Source organism: Phlebotomus papatasi, chromosome 3 (assembly GCF_024763615.1).
Source record: "Phlebotomus papatasi isolate M1 chromosome 3, Ppap_2.1, whole genome shotgun sequence".
Lineage (NCBI taxonomy): Eukaryota > Metazoa > Arthropoda > Insecta > Diptera > Psychodidae > Phlebotomus > Phlebotomus papatasi.
Window position 1 is genome coordinate 51,708,817 of NC_077224.1, and position 19,235 is coordinate 51,728,051.

At 32.1% G+C, this 19,235-nt stretch overlaps 1 protein-coding gene across 2 annotated transcripts in view; it reads right to left on the reverse strand.

The window, feature by feature from the left end:
• The window catches only part of LOC129807224 (protein gustavus), a 121,211-nt gene that overhangs the window by 73,770 nt on the left and 28,206 nt on the right, over positions 1–19,235 (reverse strand). For both annotated transcript variants that reach the window (XM_055856341.1, XM_055856342.1), the window contains exon 2: positions 6,390–6,451. The gene's annotated coding sequence lies outside the window, so the exon portion shown is untranslated. The remainder of the gene's footprint in view (positions 1–6,389; positions 6,452–19,235) is intronic.

Consider the following 19,235-nt stretch of genomic DNA (forward strand, 5'->3'; position numbering starts at 1 on the left):
TCAATCCCGGGATTAATCTCGATGCAAAAAAGCGCTGAAATCCCGGGATTTCAGGATCCCAGGATCCCGTATTGTAAATCTTCCGCTTCTTTCTCAAATGCTTTGCATATCTCTATCCTACTTTTTCCGCATTAAAAATTTGATTGAACAAAATCGTATTTCTTATGGTGTTCAGAAAAAAAGAAGAAAAGTACAAAAGAATGGGATTGTCTATTAATAGGTCTATTAATTAGGTATATTAATGTTCATTGCATGATTTTTTTTTATCTTAATGGCCCTGGTACACCCGGTACAGCTTTTAGATCAAGAAAATTTCATAAAGTCTAAATTTGAACCCTTTTCTTTCTCACACATTACATATCTCTCTCTCATTCCTTCGACCTCTTCTTCTTCTTTTTAACATCACAAAAATTTCAAGTTAGTTTAATCGAATTTGGAGTGCAACAGAATGAGATAGATAAATCCAAAGCATGTGTGAAAGAAGGGGATTCGAATTTCGACTTCATAAAATTTTCTTGATGTAAATGGTGTGCCTGAACCATTATTGCAGAATTAATAGCCTAAGATATTAAATTTTATTTCTTGTATAGTCTTAAGCCCTAGATAGACCTACGGATTAAGTCGAGATACGGCTTAGCATAATTACAATCAAATTAATGATTAGTCTACCTTCCGATCAGTTTTTCAATAACCCGTCTCTCGGCTGATGCTCTAAGTCTGTCTAGGGCATCTAGAAAAGATATTACAATCTGAAAATCAGGAAATAATCTGAAATTTAAATAGAAAGCCTTTTACCTTTCAAGGCCTCTATAAACTGGGAGAAATTTTTGGAAAAAACACTTTTTTTTTTTAATTCTTCCCCTATCAAGGCAGAAACGTCATTTTTCTAAAGCAATAAATGACGAAAATTTCTTCTAATGCGTAGAGATAATTAGTCGAGACACTTTTAGACAACTCAAACTGTGAGCAGACCAAACTAAGGATCTCCTAAGTTCATAGAGTGTATTATTTTACCAAACACGAATTTTATAAAATGAAAGAAAAGAAAGAACTTGAATTTGAAAAGTAAAACTTCAGCTTGCTTGTCCATCCAGAAAATCTTCCAAATTACAAAACCAAACTTAAATATCTTTCATTAAAACTACCCAGATGGGATAAGAGTTGCAAAAGGTTTCATTTATACAACATTGCGTTACTCTTTGAAGGTATAGTTTAAAAGGTGGAATCATGTAACAAAAAAGTTGAAAGAAAAATGTGTGAAGACTGGAAAATTATTCTAAGAAATTCTTTTATACAAAGAAAACCTGGTATATACAAGGGATAAAGTTTAAAGTGACTTTCACCCCAACACCATTGAAGAAAAACCTATGTACCATAGAAAAACATACCCTTGTCGTTGTACAAGAGAACTTTAAATTTTTACCTTGTACTTTAGTACATCAAAATTGAAAAGGGGCGCAAAAACGAAAAAGGGAGATTTGGTACGATAGAACGTCATGTATACCTTTTTTTTCTTTTTTTTTTTAGATAAAAAGTAAAAAGGGAAATGTGGTCCTTTCAGGGTTCATATTCAATTGAATATTTTAGTATATGGAAATGTATACATGAGAAAGGGGCCAACTGAGTATTTGTATGGGAAAAAAGAGAGAAAATCCCACCCTGGATAATGCGAAACGACATAGCACATACACGAGCATCTAACCCACCACATTAGGCATGGACACAGAGGGTGATTTTGTTGGTTGGTATAGAGATTGGAAAGAGAGAAAGAGAGAGAGAGATGACTTTTCCCCGATGCTGTGAATGGAAAATGAGGAAAAGTTGCGTAAAGCATTCAGGGTGGATTTTCTAAGTGACTATGTGTTAGTGCACGAGGGTTCAAAATAATGTATATGTTTGGGTAAATTATATTGACGTAGCTTCGGGGTGAACGCCCTCCTCGGATACTCTCTTTCTCTTCTGAAAACAGGGAGGGAAGTGCATTTTCCATTTCACCATGGCAAAATGTGTGTCTGTGCTTTTTACTCTATAAGGGAGGGTAGAATTTTCTCCCTCTTGTATGTTTTATGTGAATTAATGGGGTGATTTTAGCACGATATAAAAATTTATTCCATGTTTTCTGCTCTTCTCCAACATTAATTTTTTTTTCATATTCATCTATTTTATTTGAAATATTTAAAAATATATTTTTTTTAATAATAGCACAAGCATAAACCCAAAATCAACTGAAGTTTACTTTCAATAAAAAAGGTATCCAACTTAGCGATTTTCCTTGTAACTTGTTATAATATCAAATTATCTTTACAAATAAATTTAGAGTCATAAATAAAATTCAATAACTTTTTTTTTTTGATTTACGAAAGAGATTTAAAATTATATAAGACAGCTATATCTTAAATTATATAATATACTTGTTAATTTTAAAATACAGTATGGATTATTATAAAGACAGATAATTAGACAGTAATGACAATGACCCTACTAAATATATTCCAAATTAAAATCCGTATGGTTTACAGCCCTTTACGACTAACTTTATATCTTAAGAACTCTCAAATAGTATTGATGTTTAGATATGATTCCTTCATAATCACACCATTTCAACTTAATTATTGTGAAGTTTCGTGCGTTTAAACTTGAACGTTTAAGGCCATAGGGGTAAAAATATACGGATCAGTATTATTGTTATTACGGAGCATTATTTTTTCTAATTATTCAGAGAAAATCATAACTCCAAATTGGTCACCGGTCACGTAATCGTTCTTAAAGGGGTTTAAGTATTTTACTTATTAAAAAAAATGGGATTAAAAAAACACAAACCAACTTCAAAACTCCGATCCCCGCACTTGAACGAAGAAATTTTTTGTTACTTTGATCACAACTTATTTTACAAAACAAGACGTTGCGTTGTGTAAAAAATTGTATTTTTGTGTAAACTTCTACCCAAAATCCAAAATATTATTTTTTCGAAAATCATTCGTACAAGTACAACACTTCTGCTAATAGAAAATATTTGGATTTTTTGACTTAAAATTAATCAACTTTGAATAACTGAAACCTCCGCAAATAAGTTTTTTCAAAAATATCCCCTAAAATCTTTATTAATATTTTTATTTATTCGAGCATATAGTTCATTTTTGTAGAGGAATTCTGTCACAATATGACAATGGTATATTCGTGGTTAATTCGGGAACAGGACAACACTGAAGCCCAGTGAGCATGGAATGTTTATTGTACGGGGCTCTGTGAATCTTTTAGTAAAAGATATGAATCTGATTTTCGATAAATTTCTTCAATTTTACTATACAGTAAATTTTTAAAATTTGTCATATGACTTTGTCATATCGTTACAGGATTCCCCTACTGGGACCATTTAAATGACCCATATATTCCACCTCCCCTCTAAAATCATGTTTTTAGGAATTGCTCGAAAACGCGTAATGCGTTTTTCTCACTTTTGATTACGTTTAGGAATTACCCAGGCAGACATTTTGTTCTTATACGAAAATACCGTAGAAAAAAAAAACATTTAGAAACTGAGCTTGATCCCTCAAAATTTTCGGTTTTTCCGTGATAGTATCGATACGAATCCTAATATGGGCTTCAGACCTAAGGCTTAACCATATGGCTTAACCTACTATAACTTCTTGTCAATCAATATTTTTCATAAAATTTTGACTTTTGTATTATAAAACCCAAACAATTTATTGGATTCTAATGGTACTGACACACATTTTCAATTGGGTGAAATTCAATCAATTGAAATTTTACCTCCTACTCTTTCAAACTGATATAAGATATGTTTGTCTCTTTCTGTCAAATGAAAATTGATATTTCAATTTCATTTTCAATTTTAATTTGACAGAAAGAGACAGCTGCTGATTTTAGTTTGAAAGAGTAAGAGGTAAAATTTCAATCGATTGAATTTCACTCAATTGAAAAGGTGTGCCGGCGCCATAAAGAACCAAATAATTGGTTGTTTTTAAGATTTTGAGACCTTCTAGGACTGGACTAAACCTCTAGTCTGAAGCCGGCCTAATATTTCTGGCTGAACCCTAAGCTGATACCTCTATTTGTATTGGGCTCCACGTGAGAATGTTTACGAACTTTAGTTCAAGTTAATAGTGTTTTAGTACAGAGAATCGTCAATCAGACCAAGTGACATTCAAATCATCCAGTTTTCTCCGTAGTGGCGATAGGAAAAATTCCCTCCTCCACCCAGCATCGAACTGGAGACTTCTCGTTAACTAGACGTAACCATACCGTATCATACCCTTTCCAAATATCACAGTGCGCTTTCAGTGCGCAAAGCAATTGGTTAAGGTCGGGTAGCAAGTCAAGAAAGAATATGTGGCCTCTAATAGTTCAGTTGGTAGAGCACTCGTCTAGTTAATGAGAGGTTCCTAGTTCGATCCTGGGAAAGGCAGGAATTTTTCCTGCCTCCACTCTGGAGAAAACTGGATGATTTAGGTGTCAGTTGCTCTGATTGTTGATTCTCTTTGGTTTTAGATTTCGAAGTCAGTATTACTGATGACAACACAAAATTGTGATACTTTTAAAGTAGAGGCACACTGCACAAAACTAGTGACCTACGCCGCCTATACAATTTTAGTTCAATGAATTTTCAAAACTATTTTCAACGGTTTCTTATATAATGCATGAAGAATTAAGAACTTTCCAAGAATCAATATGGTTCTCTGTCTTAAGGCCTTGAGGTGGAAAATTTTGGAATTGTTAATTTGTACAGATCTCCACAAGGTCCTGAGATCTTAAATTATTTTTGAGAGTCTCTTTTATTGATACCAGTACAAAAATTGCCAATAAGTGCTGATTTTTCATAAAGTCTGACAGCTTCGTTGCAGCTGCTACAAATAATATCGCAAAGTTCAATAGACCCCTTAAATAATTTCCACCAGCAATTATCATTTTAATGCACATAGATTGCATCTGGACAGGAAAATCCTCAAAATGAACCCCTGCATTTTCACTAAAAACCAGAGATAACTCATCTTGATAGATAAATCCAAAAAAGCAAAATATAATTCATAGGACAATTAAATTTAGCCCCATTGGTAATTCCATTTAATCCCATGGTATACTACTAAACTATCACCGCACAGACAATTTCTGCTTTTAAGCATTTTAGTGTTAAATATCAACTTTATAAAATTAGAAATCAATAATATGCTTCTGTATACTCTGACTTTCAGCATGAGAATAATTAGTTTCTGAAATTTTAATAAACTTATGGGTTATAGCAAAATTTATGAAAATGGCCGTCATAATTTGTCACGACTTCGAGCAATGTGCAAAGTCTAAGCCATTTCCATAAATTTGAATCACAAAATCATGTGGGCTGCAGACAAGATGATGATGATGACTTTGGAATTTTCTCTAATGAGCAAACTAACTTTTAGAAAATATCACTTTAAAAGGAGAATTCAAAAAAAAATTTGTGTACGAAAAAAAAAGCTTCAAAAGCTCTGTTTATCAAAAACATATGAAAATTCTCGAGATTCTAAAACAGTATTCTACATCAAAATATTTACAGTGGTGCTAATTTGACAAAATAGACGTAGGTGTTGAGCGATATATTGAGAAGAAACATACATATACACAGATTTAAATCAGTTAAATCAGCATAAATCAGCTGATTTCAGTTTTCTAGTTCATTACCAGAGGAAATATATAACTAATCCGCGAGAGACGTTCGCATAAAACTACTATGAGTAAATTATTTGCCGGAAATATCCACGTAAAATCATTTTATTGCAATATTTATTGAAGAGTTTAAAAGAGAATATGATAATAATATCACAATATGTAATTATTATTAAATAAACTTATATAATTAATTACTAATCACTTCTAATTCAGTACTTATATACATATATAGGTACACTTTTATATATGTATGTATGTATATACTTAGATGTATGTATACCATGTATGCGTATTGAAACTGCAAGAAAAAGCCCAACTTCGAAAACAAGAAGCTCAGCAAAGACATCCACCCAAATTTCTATAGTGCTATAAAATTCTTTTACAGCATTTTCCGTTACTACCGTGGCGCTGTTGCTGCAAAAGGAGCCACAAACCGCGGGAATTCACATTCAAAATGATCAGGTGAGAAAAAAATGCGCCAAATCAGCAATTTTTGGATTCTATTTCTAGAATCAATACATAAATATATATATTTCTTTGTCTCGACGATGAGACAAGCAAAATCAATAAGACTGGTCTTCCTTCAAAATATTTCTTTTGTTTCTTCTAACAAAAACAAATAAACGAATAATGGTTTTTGGGTGTTTTTTTCTTCAGGGGAAAATATGAAATCTTGCAAATTTTTGCACAGTAATCACAAAAAGAAAATAAATAAATATTATTACCTGATTGGATAATCATTGTTCTCGCATTTATGATGACGCAATCGCAAGATGATTTGAGCTTCCTGCAAAGAAAAAGGAGAATTGAAACACCTGTTAAAATCCACCGTTATAGGCTAAAAATGTGTATATATATAATTTTAGACAAATTCCTGAGATACTCGAAAAACCATTATGAACTTTAAAAGACTAAAAAAAAGTTGATTCCGTATGGTGACCAAATACTCAGTAAATTTAACAAAAAAAAAACAGCTTAAAAGGTGCGAACATGGCAAAGCATCTTCATTAATTTCAAATTATACAAAAAAATATTTTGATGTACAAAATTTATCAGCCAGAGCAAAAAACTTTGCCGAAGGAAGAGACAACTCAAAAAAAAAGTCTTTCATGTAACTTCCTCATATTTGGGTAACCAGTAACCATCAGACAGAGAATGGGACAGGGGAGAAAAAAAAGTGATTACAGAGTCCAGTGAACCATTGAGCTATCGCGTCAGTCGCGGTCAATGGTCCAATTAGCCAATACTTCAAGCCCAGGAATTCTAAATCACACACTTAATTGTCTTGACATTGAATATATGAGCATAAAAGAACTACTCAATGAAACGGAGAAAAATCCATCTAACGGAATTAATTGCATCAAATATCTTGAGAACTTTCCAACCACGTTAAATTTCCTCTAATTGTCCTTCCTATCGCTTCAATCACTGTAATCCAGTAGAGTTCCAAGAGTAAACTTAACGACACTTAGAACAATTATGTATTGTTGTTTTAACATATTTACTACTCTTACTTAAAAACTCATACAGTATTCATTCTGACCGTAGTGTCACATATAAGATACTAAATAAAAGAGTAAGAAAAAAACGGAAAGAGAGGTGCATAATATGCCAAATTTCAATTGGAAAATCACGTGTGTAAGAAAGAGTACACTCTAGTGGAGTAATACGTTGAGTAAGATATTACTGTTCGTATTCTTTTCTGAACCGTATGATAGGCAATTCGAGCAGTTTTTCATGCGTGCCAACTGTGATTCGGTCAGTTATCGAGCGATTTAATGGCTGCCAACCTTTTACGGAGTGATCAAATGTGAGAGAGGCAAGATAAAACACTTGCCATCTTTGTTTGCCATTCTCGCGGTTCAGAAAACATTAATCTTAAATACTAATCTTCTGATGTGTGACACTATGGTCATGACCATTTCACATATAAGATTAATATTAAGATTAATACTTTCTGAACTGCGAGAATGCAAAAAAAAAATTAGCAAATGTTTTATCTTGCCTCTCTCTCGCGTTTCGCTCGAAAACTGGCCGAATCACAGTTGACACTCATGGAAAATTGCTCGAATTGCCTGTAATACGATTCAGAAAGCAATTAATACGAACAGTAAAATATTACTCATCATATTACTCCACTAGAGTGTACTCTTTCTTACACACGAGATTTTCCATTTGAAATTTTGCACTATACACGTCTCTTTTCGTGTTTCTTACACTTAGTACCCAAGCCGCACAAAATAACTTAACCAGAAATTATCGTTGTGCCAACGTTAAAAAAAGGTTATTTCAACCAAACAAGTTATGAAAACTTTATCTAACAGTTAAATAGACAAGATATGATGATTGGGTATTATTCTTATATGTGACACCACGGTCAGTAACATCTTAATGATGATTGATACGAGTTCTTAAAGTACCAACAGGTGTTCCTTCAACCATAATCAGCCTTGTTTGACCTCCAGTTTTTAATGAAAATTTTTGACATACAATCTTCAAACCAGTTTAGAGTGTGTAGGGTAAGTGAGCCGAATTTTGGCATAGTTGCATGCAAGCGTCAAAGTCTCAGGTTTAAAATGTAATATTTTAAATTCAAATTGATTTTCTTTATTCTTTCTTCCTAAAGAGTGTTGCTTGGAACCTTGTAAAGAGTTTACCGTCTTTATTTACTCTAAAATCATTCTTAATACACTTTAAAATGAATAAAAATATAGACATAGCTTTGGTGCCCTATATCGGCCACCTGTATTCTCATAGTTCCTTGCCCTTCGGGAATTCTTCCAATATCTTTTTCACGTCATCTCGTTTGTCGAAGCTACATTTTTTGTTATTCTTTTGCATTGTATAATCTCTAGAGTACGTAAAATCTAAAAGTTTATGAAAATTCGAGGAACAAAAAGGGTGGCCGGAATTTGGCACACTTACCCTAGTTCTCAATCGAATTGTCTAAATTTGGATTTTTTGAAAAAGTCTTTAAATTTTCAACCCGACTACACCAGACTCAATTGACAATAAATCCTTAAGGTACCCAAACTAACAAGTGTGTAAGTGTGTAAACTAGTAAGTGACTTTTTGTGCACCCAGATAGCTTGGGTAGGTATAAATAGCCGAGACAGCGAAAAGTGAGCAATAACCATTTTTCGACTTCATGTCTCGGCTATAAATGGGTTTGACAGTTTGTAAAGGAGAGCATAAAGGATTTATGAAAACCACAAATCAATAATTAGTGAGGATTATTTGGAAATTTTCATTACTTATTCACGTATTTACATTACACATTACATTACATTTACATTACGTATTTTGTTTAAAAAGTTTTGTTTATTGATCGTATTGATTGTTTTATTCGATCCAGAGGCTAAACGGTAAGAGATTTTGACACCCGGTCTCCTGTACACCCCAATAAATAATTCTTTAGATGAATCTCTCCTACTTTTTCTCCTTAACTCCTTAGGAGAGACCATATCGGAAAATAAGTAAATCGCTGGAATCGTTATAGGGAAAAATCTTTCTGACTAAGGGCAGAATCACATTGACAGTAAAATGCTCACCGTCACCGTCAAAGCCCTCACCGTATTTCGTTGATTTACGCATTTTCATTGCAATTCTTACGCAAATTTTCCATTATGATATTACCTTGTCTCATACTCGGTGGCACTAGGTGAAAATAGTCTAAGAAAAATGAATAAATAAAGCGAAAATGCGATAAACGGTGAGCAAAAAAAAAACTGTAGGATTTTTTTGCTACAGTTTTTCGTACGGTGAGCAAAAACCGTTTATCGCATTTTCGTTTTATTTCTTCAATTTTCTTATATTATTTTCACCTAGTGCCACCGAGTATGAGATAATGCAACATGTTAATTGAGAATTTGAGTAAAAATTACAATGAAAATTCGTAAATCAACGAAATACGGTGAGGGCTTTGACGGTGACGGTGAGCATTTTACTGTCAATGTGATTCTGCCCTAAATGTTTATTTTGAAACTTTAAATTTAAAATGCTGATTTATATTAAGAGATTTTCTACATTCCGATTTTAGTTTTATTCAAAGATACCTAAGCCTTGACCAAAGTTTTAAACGATATTTTTTTAAGAAATATATAGGGTAAAGTGATATAATTTGGAATTAGTGTTACAAGTTGGACAATTCGCCGGTAAAAATTGGACATGGCTTTTTTTTGATAAATACAGTACAAAATTTGTTTTTAAGCACAAGGAACCAAATTAAAAAACTAAAGCATTAAAAATATACAAATAAAAATGAAGTACTAAATTTATCAAGAAAAAAAACCCTATCCAAATTGTACCATTGCATTGCCCAACTTGTACCACTTTACCCTATATCATTTTTTTTTAATAAAGAATATGGCTTCCATTGTTCTTTAGACATTTAACTTGTTACAAGTTTATCGTATAATCCACATGATCATTGCCAAACAAATAGTTTTTTTTTTACAAGAGTCACACTAGTGCCTCAGAGAAAACGTTTTAAAGTGTCACTAATTTCCATAATGTCCATAACTGCAGTTTCCTTTCATACAAAAAATTGAAGAATATGTTGATTTTTTTCTTTCATAAAATTTATAAAATCATCAGCAAAATATGTTTTCATAGTTAAATTAACAATGCAAATTTTTTCTTAGTGTGAAGAATGTGGAACGTGTTCTTGTGCAAAAGAATCCGAAAGAACAAGACTTATATCAAGAAGCTGAATCTTTAGGGGTCATTGCCAAACTTCCAGCCACTGCAAGCATAATTTCCAATATCATCACATCAAAGACTTATGTAAGAAACAACCGCGAACACACAAATTCATGGCTCTTTTTCCTCGTAACAATTTTCCAGCCTCTTTCACTGCGATGTTATAGTTGTAAGCTCCATGTTACTGACCTATACTCAACTCCTATCCGCATTTTTTACGTAATCAGCCAGTTTGTGTCATCGTATGCATTGAATTAATGGCCTAATTGTTGTTACATCATAAAACAACTAAATTCATCTATTAAGTTTTCATATTATAAAGAATAGACACATAATCCAAGAGCAAGAGAACAACCTTCTATCAATTAGTGATGCATTGTGAAAATAATCATTCTAATCTCGATAATGATTTGAGTTAATCACGAAGATTGGCATGAGACGTTCTATACAGAGTGTACTTTTCCGCTTAATTGTTGTTTGGGTAAGAGATTATGCATTCTGTTAATACATTCTGTGGCATCAATTTAACCTAACGACCTCCTCCTCATTTCACTGACACATATATTAACGCCAAATTAAACATTCTAATTTGGTGTATATACCGGTGTCAAAGAGTCACCTAAACTTTCACTATAGCTTACCACACAGATAAAATTGCCTTTTTGATAACGAATAGAACGATATTTTCTGCATATTTTGTGGTACACGCACTAAATTTCGCAAGAGTCATTAAACTATGATAAATTTGGCACAGGATATTGTGCGATTTATGCTAAATTCGTGCGGATAATTATTATGATATTCCAGGAAGCTATAATTCTAACTTCCTGGCACTTGTATAATTGTAATTTCGTCCAATAAATTTTTGATTATTCCACTCACTTAATCACTATTATTTCTGGCCAAAAACCCCATTTTCTATTAAATAACCATAAAATGTACACAAAATAAGCATCACTCCCAGCTTAATTGCAAAACTTGCATCAATTCGATAGAATGCATTTCAAACAATATTTACCAAATTAAACAAAAATAAATAAGTAATTCAAATACCTCACCTAATTTCCAGAAAACTATTTTGAACACTTGCAGAAAAAAAAAAAACCATTCATGCAGTGAATTATTGCAAATGTTTTTCTATAGAAAATTTTCAAAACTTTCCTTCTACATTTTCCGCATAAATATATATCTCTAAGCTCTGAAGTGACACTTTTAGAGAATTATAACCACTTTAATTAGAATTGCAAAACATGAATAGATTTTTACTATAAAGTTATATAGGTTGATTGGATATTAGCGTTTATTTCCAATTACGAACTCATTCGTAAAACTTTGAGCATTGCCAATAAGGCAAAAAAAGAAAATAAGTTTTAAAGCTCAACCTTGGACAAATGTAATAATAATATTTATTTTATTGGTATGAAATTAAAAAAAAACCAAAAAATTGCATAATAAATGATATAGTGCTTTCTTGAGTCGTGTCGAAAATTTAACTTACAAACTACTTCTACTTTTCACTTCTTCAAGTATTTATTGTTCATAAACGTATTTTTTCAGGGCTTTACCAAATTATCAAGATTTTTTATTATTGTAAATATTAATATTAAAATATGCTAATTTGTTGAAAAACAAAAAAAAATAAACCTTCTTTCTCTGGGAGCCCTACTCAAACCAACAGGGTCAAAATCAAGGAAATTTGTATGTCAAATTGACAATTAAAAACAATTTATTCTTAATCTGACTGGGTAAAAAATAATCACATTCTAAAACCTTGGAGGCATTGACCATAAGTCCATAATAATAATAATTCCATCATTTAGTAAAAAAAAATATTATAGAGTTCACAACCCTCCACTAAATAAGCGGGAAAGACATTATAATCATTCAACCAATTTACCAAGGAAAATATAGTCTGTCACCCAAAAAAAAAAACTTGTCAATAAAATTATTAATAAAAATATAATCATTTTGACAAAATTACTTAATACACCCAGAAGGTCACAGCAATATTGCCGAATATTTAAATCCCCAGTGCTCTTAATGCTTGAACTCACTCAAGAAACTTTCATTCATTTCAACAACATTGTCACAATGAGTTAAACTTAAACCAAACTTCTGCAAGAAAACTTTTCACTTATACAAAATTAACTCTGCAAGTAATAACAAGTAAAAGAGAAGTATCTCCATTAAACTTTATATTGAATTATTTAATTTTAATAATTATTCCAAGAGGTATTTTGTATCCAAATACCAATTGTGTCAAAAAACATAATTGCGATATTTATAAGAAGAGATTGCAAAGCACTTAGACTTAGGGTAAGTGTGCCAAATTCCGGCCAGATTGCAATTTCGGCCACCTTTTTTGTTCCTCGAATTTCCATGAACTTTTAGATTTTACGTACTCTAGAGATTATACAATGCAAAAGAATAACAAAAAATGTAGCTTCGACAAACAAGATGATGTGAGAAAGATATTGGAAGAATTCCCGAAGGGCAAGGAACTATGAGAATGAAGGTGGCCGAAATAAGGCACCAAAGCTATGTCTATATTTTTATTGATTTTAAATTGTATTAAGAATGATTTTAGAGTAAATAAAGACGCTAAACTCTTTACAAGGTTCCAAGCAACACTCTTTAGGAAGAAAAAATAAAAAAAAATCAATTTGTATTTAAAATATTACATTTCAAACTTGAGACTTTGACGCTTGCATGCAACTGTGCCGAAATTTGGCACACTTCCCCTAGATGCTATACCACCACATTACCGTTTACCGATAATTTTTTTATCGGTTAATTATCTTATATTATATTAAATTTCTTATCAGTTATTAGCGTTTCAAAATCGATTGGAGCCAGTTCAGCCTTGTCACAAATTCCAAGACCTTCCTAACGAGCCTAAACATGATAGGGGAAGTGTGCCAAATTTCGGCCAGCTTCTAATTTCGGCCACTTTGAGTGTAATTTCGGCCATGCAAATTAATTAATTAAAATTATGTATGTTATCTGAAAATAGTCAATAAATTCATTTTGCTTTTAAATATTTATTCATTTTAGGATGTATTAACACAAAGACCGTTAAATTTTAGGTATAATTTGAATTTATATTGCGTTGTAAAAACTCAGTGTGGAAAGAGTCTTACAAAAAATGTGACCGATCGATTGTTTTTCTAGCAGTCTTACGATTTGTGGTGAAGTGCAAAAGGTTTTCCTTCGATACTTTTCATGAAAATTGATTAGTTTTCATTAAAGATTATTTCTGTTTATGTTAATAGTCAATCAATCTTTAAATTTCGGGTGAAATTTCCCAGCTTGATCCTGTATTTCGCGTAAAAAAAAGTATAAACTGTTTGAGCGTCTCTCCGGTGAGGTAGTGTTGCCTATTCCGGCAACATCTTTTGCTTTCCTAGATTTCTTATTCATTTTGTGTATTTTTTTCAATTTCTGAGTTCTACTGTCCAGAGAAAAATACCATTGCTTCTATGAAAATGATGATGTGGAAAAGGCCTTTCAGTTCAGGAAGAACAAATTGCTACGGGAATCTGCGCGTAAATTTGAGATGCTACTCTTCAGGTCCTCAGGACAAATTACACGGAATATCTTAGGCCTTGTGGTGGGTCATATAAACGTATTAAAGTAAATATTAAACTCGTTCCGTTTTGAAATTTTCTATTCATTGCGTTACAAAAGGTGGGCAGAAAAAAGGTGGCCGGAATTTCACTCAAAGTGGCCGGAATACTGCCCAAAGCAATGCTCATATTTTTATTAATTTTTCAATATTTTAGGAAGTGATTTAAAGAAATCAGTGATGATAAACTAGTTTTCAAGGTTCCACACAACCCTCCCAAAAAGGAAGTAACAAAAATATCAATATGAATTAAAAATATTGCATTTCAAACTTAGGACTTCGGTGCTTATATGCAACTATGCCAACATTTGGCACACTTACCCTACCATTCGATTAAGAAAAATGCTCTCTAGGAGATTTTTTGTCTTTGACCTTGAAAAATCATTTTTAGGAATGATTCTACGGTATTTTCGTATATAGACGAAATGTCCACCTAGGGTAAGATGAGGTAATTTGGAATGATAATAGATGGTAAAAGGATAAAACAACGAGAAAAAGTATTCTCGAATGTAAAGTCTTGTACTTCTTCGTGGCTTTTCTTTTCTTTTGACCATCTGAAACAGTGAGAAATGTCAAAATTCCAAAGCAGATGTAATTCCGAACTACCTCATCCTACCCTAAGTGTGCAACGTAAGTAATACATTACGGCAGACCTCAGTAACGTGATCTGATCAGGTCAGTGTCTCATTAAATGCAACTTAACCAGAGAAGAGAATGGAATCACTTCACTTCATCCTAGAGAATTGCAGGAAAGGTAGTATGTATTAGATTATTGAGTGCAATAGCAAGGAGTCTCATAAATCAAAATTCTAGTTTTAATAAATCCCTATTCACCGGAATATTCGCCATTATTACATAGCTTTGTACCTAAAATTTCTAAAGTCTGTAACATTTCTTTTAACCATACATAACAGTAATTTATACTAGTTTATGGAAGAAATTGCTCTTTGGGTTACAACATTTCCAATAAGCAAAATCAATAAAGAAGTCAACACAAAAATAGCTTAATTTATTTCAATTAAGCACATATAAATAGCCCTGAATCTACTAAAATTTCCCAAATCTATTACTTAATTATATAATAAATCGCACCACGCGAAATTGAACTTGCCGGAAAGTTTTACCACCTTCGCTCTAGATTTTTATTTCTTTCACACACGATTTTCCTCATTGTATTAATTACTACACAAAATGTTACTCAATGTAGTCACAAACAAGCAATTCTATACACTATAAACAATAAAGTGCGTTTGTATAATATTATTTAATTCACCTTGAACTTCTGATATTTCACTTTTACTTGCTATATTTCATAAATTACTATTCCTCTTACTTTTCTTTTACATGTGACTTGAAAAAAAAACCTTCTGATCTCTCGAAGAGTTTAGTAAAGACTGTGCTGTGCATCTTACAAAAAGGCAGACATGAAAAGCAAAATTTACTGATATGAATCAAATTCTGAAAAATATGAATTAATTGCACACAAAAAGCATTAAAAAAAAGTTATTGCAAATTTTCCTGAAAATTTTATGTGAAAATAAAAGTTTGTTTTCAAATGAAGTAGAAATTTTCCCTGTGTTCAGAATATTACTTCAAAGAATTTTGCCGAGTTTCAAACGATAAAAAAATCCATCAGTGTGAGAATTAAAATATAAAATAAATGCCAATTATTCAATTGAATTCTATAATCACAAAACTTCCACTTCATTCTAACTCTAAATTGCTATATGCACTCATTCATTGATATTGAGAACAATTGAATAACTTTTGCATTTCGCATGAACTAAAAACAAAACGGACTATTTTTTTTATAGACTCAGAAAATGTTCCGAGAATTTCATATGACTCAATTAAATTTAAAGTATTTTTCTTAAAAAAAAGGTGAAGTATTCAATATTTCCCATGGTACATAGCATGAAAACCCTTTGATCTCACAATAAACATTTCATATTGACTTGATGGAGTTGCACTTCCTCTCATGACACCCAAGTTGATCAATTCCACATTAACTATGCATTTATGTACATACGGATTTGTGTGCTCTGTCGCAGCACAGCATCCGGAAGTTCAATGTTTTTTTTTCATGTCTGCCAGGGGTAAATAAATACTTGTGCATATGCTAAAATGCACTGCCATGTAAAAGCAAAATGAATATTCCTGCAAGGACAGTATTTAATTACGACCTCTATAACTACGCAATATTTCCCATATTAACCATATTATCGTGGTTAGACCATTCTTGAAAGTCATTAAAGTACTCAAAACTTATCAGAAATTAATTAAATTTGAAAGAACTCGTTAATGAATAATGCAAAAGTTAAAATTTTAAATAGAAAAAGTTCACTTAATATAAGGAACTACTTCAAATAGTAACTCGTTAATTTTTTTTGTGCATTAAACAGCTTCAATCAGCTTAAAAAATATAATTTTGAGCGAGATCTCTTTCAAAATGTGTGTTTTTATTAATTGTGTAAGTAATCCCGATGTGTTCTATCCCAGAACCATTTGTAAATAATAGTAAATCTCATATAGTTTCGGGGGAAACAGGAGATGCGGAGGAATGATTAAAATTAAGTTAATCAAATGAAAGTCAGATTATGATGGAGATTCTTCGATCGATCGTTACCTTCAACCGTTTAGTTTCTACACTGAGAAAAAAACGGGGGTGCGATTAACTTTCTTTACTCATAACTTTAACACTTTTTGGGTGTAAAAATATATCAACATTTTTTAATGTTAATTTTACACCTTTTAAGGGTAAAATCAACATGAAAGAAATGTAACTTTAACCCGTAATACACCTAAAAAGCATAATATTTACACCGATTTCGGATCAATACTGCGGGGTAATACAAAAATTTCAGGAATGTTATTTTAACTTTTTCGGATTTCTCTCACTTAGAGAAATCCGAAAAAGTTAAAATAACATTCCGGAAATGTTAATTTTACCCTGCAGTATTGATCCAATATCGGTGTGAATAATACCCTTTTTAGGTGTATTGGGAATTAAAGTTACCCTTTTTTATGTTAATTTTACCCTTAAGAAGGTGTAAAATTAACATTAAAAAATGTTGATATATTTTTACACCTAAAAAGTGTTAAAATTATGAGGAAAAAAAGTTAATCGCACCCTTTTTTCTCAGTGTAGCTCTAGTAATAAGCAAACGGATCAGACAGACTTGAGTGAAAAAGTGATCCATGATGATTAAAAATAGAAATTTCAAGGGATTAAAAAATTGAAGGATTGTAATGGCACTCTCGGAAGAATTCGAACAGTAAAAGTATATCAATTATTACAACTTAAGAGTTGTAGTAACCATTCAGCTACACACTCGGCACCAGCCGTTATTCCAGCATCAACCTTTTTATCAACCACAAACTCCATGCCCCTGCCAGCTCGCCGTCTGCACCCAAGCCTCAATATGGAACCACAATACAACCCAGTCCATTATAACTCCTTGGTTTAGGGGTATGTACTGAATTAATGTATAGTTTTAATAATTCTTCCCAAAGAGCACCGCTTTACGCAGTAGGGAAAAGTACTTTTCCTTCGAACGTTCATGTCTTCGAATAATGTGAATTTCTCGTACATTTTTTAAGAGTTTTACACATGATTATCACATAATTATCAATAATTGATGATAAGCTAACTAATATTTAATATAGAAATGTGTAAGTCTCTTAGGAAAACTGAAAGAAAATTTACATTATTCGAACGCATGAATGTTCGAAGGGAGAGTACTTTCCCCTAGTACTCGTCTTGTGTTGTAGAAACTGGGACAGTTACGTAAGTAATGTAGGACCGTATCTTCGGTATTATAACCCCTACAGATCATGGTACACTCTACTGCACACCTAATCTGTAGAAGTGTTTCTTTAGACAGTGTCTGGTGAGAAGGTTGGCAAACAGCCGCGCTTTGCAGCGGTTGCACCCCGCCAGGCATTGCACTAGGTTCTCCGTACAGAACAGAGACATTGCGGCATAACTGTGTTATCACACTTGCACAATAAAATTTTAATATGATTCACATTAATTGTCGCTGGTGAGAGTCCAAATGTGTAATTTGTGTGTTTGAATCATTTTATATTCAAAATTTGATCTATTTGTTGATAAAAAGGTAGACTTGGCCCGCAAAATTTGATATAAATTGATTTATAGCATTAATGCGAGAAATTAATGCGATTTTCTCTTTAATTTTTTAATATGTGAAAAATATTTATGCTTTAGATAAATTTAAACTTATTTTTGCAGGCCAAGTCCACTTATTTATAAATAAATAGAAAAACACCAAATATTAAGTGACTCAAAGACACAAATAATATATTTGGACGCTCACAAGCGACAATTAATGTGAATCATATTAAAATTTTAATGTGCAAGTGTGATAACGCCGTAAGAGTCATAAACGCAACAGTTCCCTTTACCAGCCCAAACAGTTTGTTGTTTGTGAGTAAATCCTCCTTGGTTCTTTTTATTTTGGGGGCTATTCCAATAGCAGTTTCGCGATCGATAATTTAATTAATCGAACTTCCGATCTTCGCAGGACTCCCCCCCATAAATCGACCCAAGGATCATTATTATGATTTTTATTTTCCTCCCACCCCCCTCCGTCCCTCAAAAACCATGTTTTTTGGTTTATTTCGAAAACGACTCCTATTATTTCTTTTATTTTCGGATATGTTTTGGAGGTGGTCTAAGCAAACATTTCTTCCAAACACCTATGATCTAAAAAATTGCTTTCTTGAATTTTTGAAAGTCAAAGTTTAACTAGTCTTAAAATCAGTAAAGAATCGTTTGAATATCCGAGAATGACTTATCTTGCTCATGTTTATATTTTTTGTTTGTCCGTTTGATTGTAACTAATGCCAGAAGATTCTAAAATTATCATTTCTTTACCAATTTTTGATTTTGAATCGCTTTTATGAATAATAAATCAATTTCATTCCTAGAAAGCCAGCAAGCACTAAAAGACCATTCGATAAACAAAATTACAGACAGCTCTTTTTCGTGAGTTCGAGCATTCCGTAAAACTGAGACAGCTTGCTATTTCTTTCATACACAAAAAAAAGTATTTCGTAAAATTATTCGAAAATGTTTGTAAATTTGTAGGGTAAAGTGGTACAAGTTGGACAGTGGTAGAAGTTGGACAATGGTACAATTTGAACAGGGCTTTTTGTTTTGATAAATTTGGTACTTCATTTTTATTTGTATATTTTTATTGCTTTAGTTTTATAATTTGGTTCC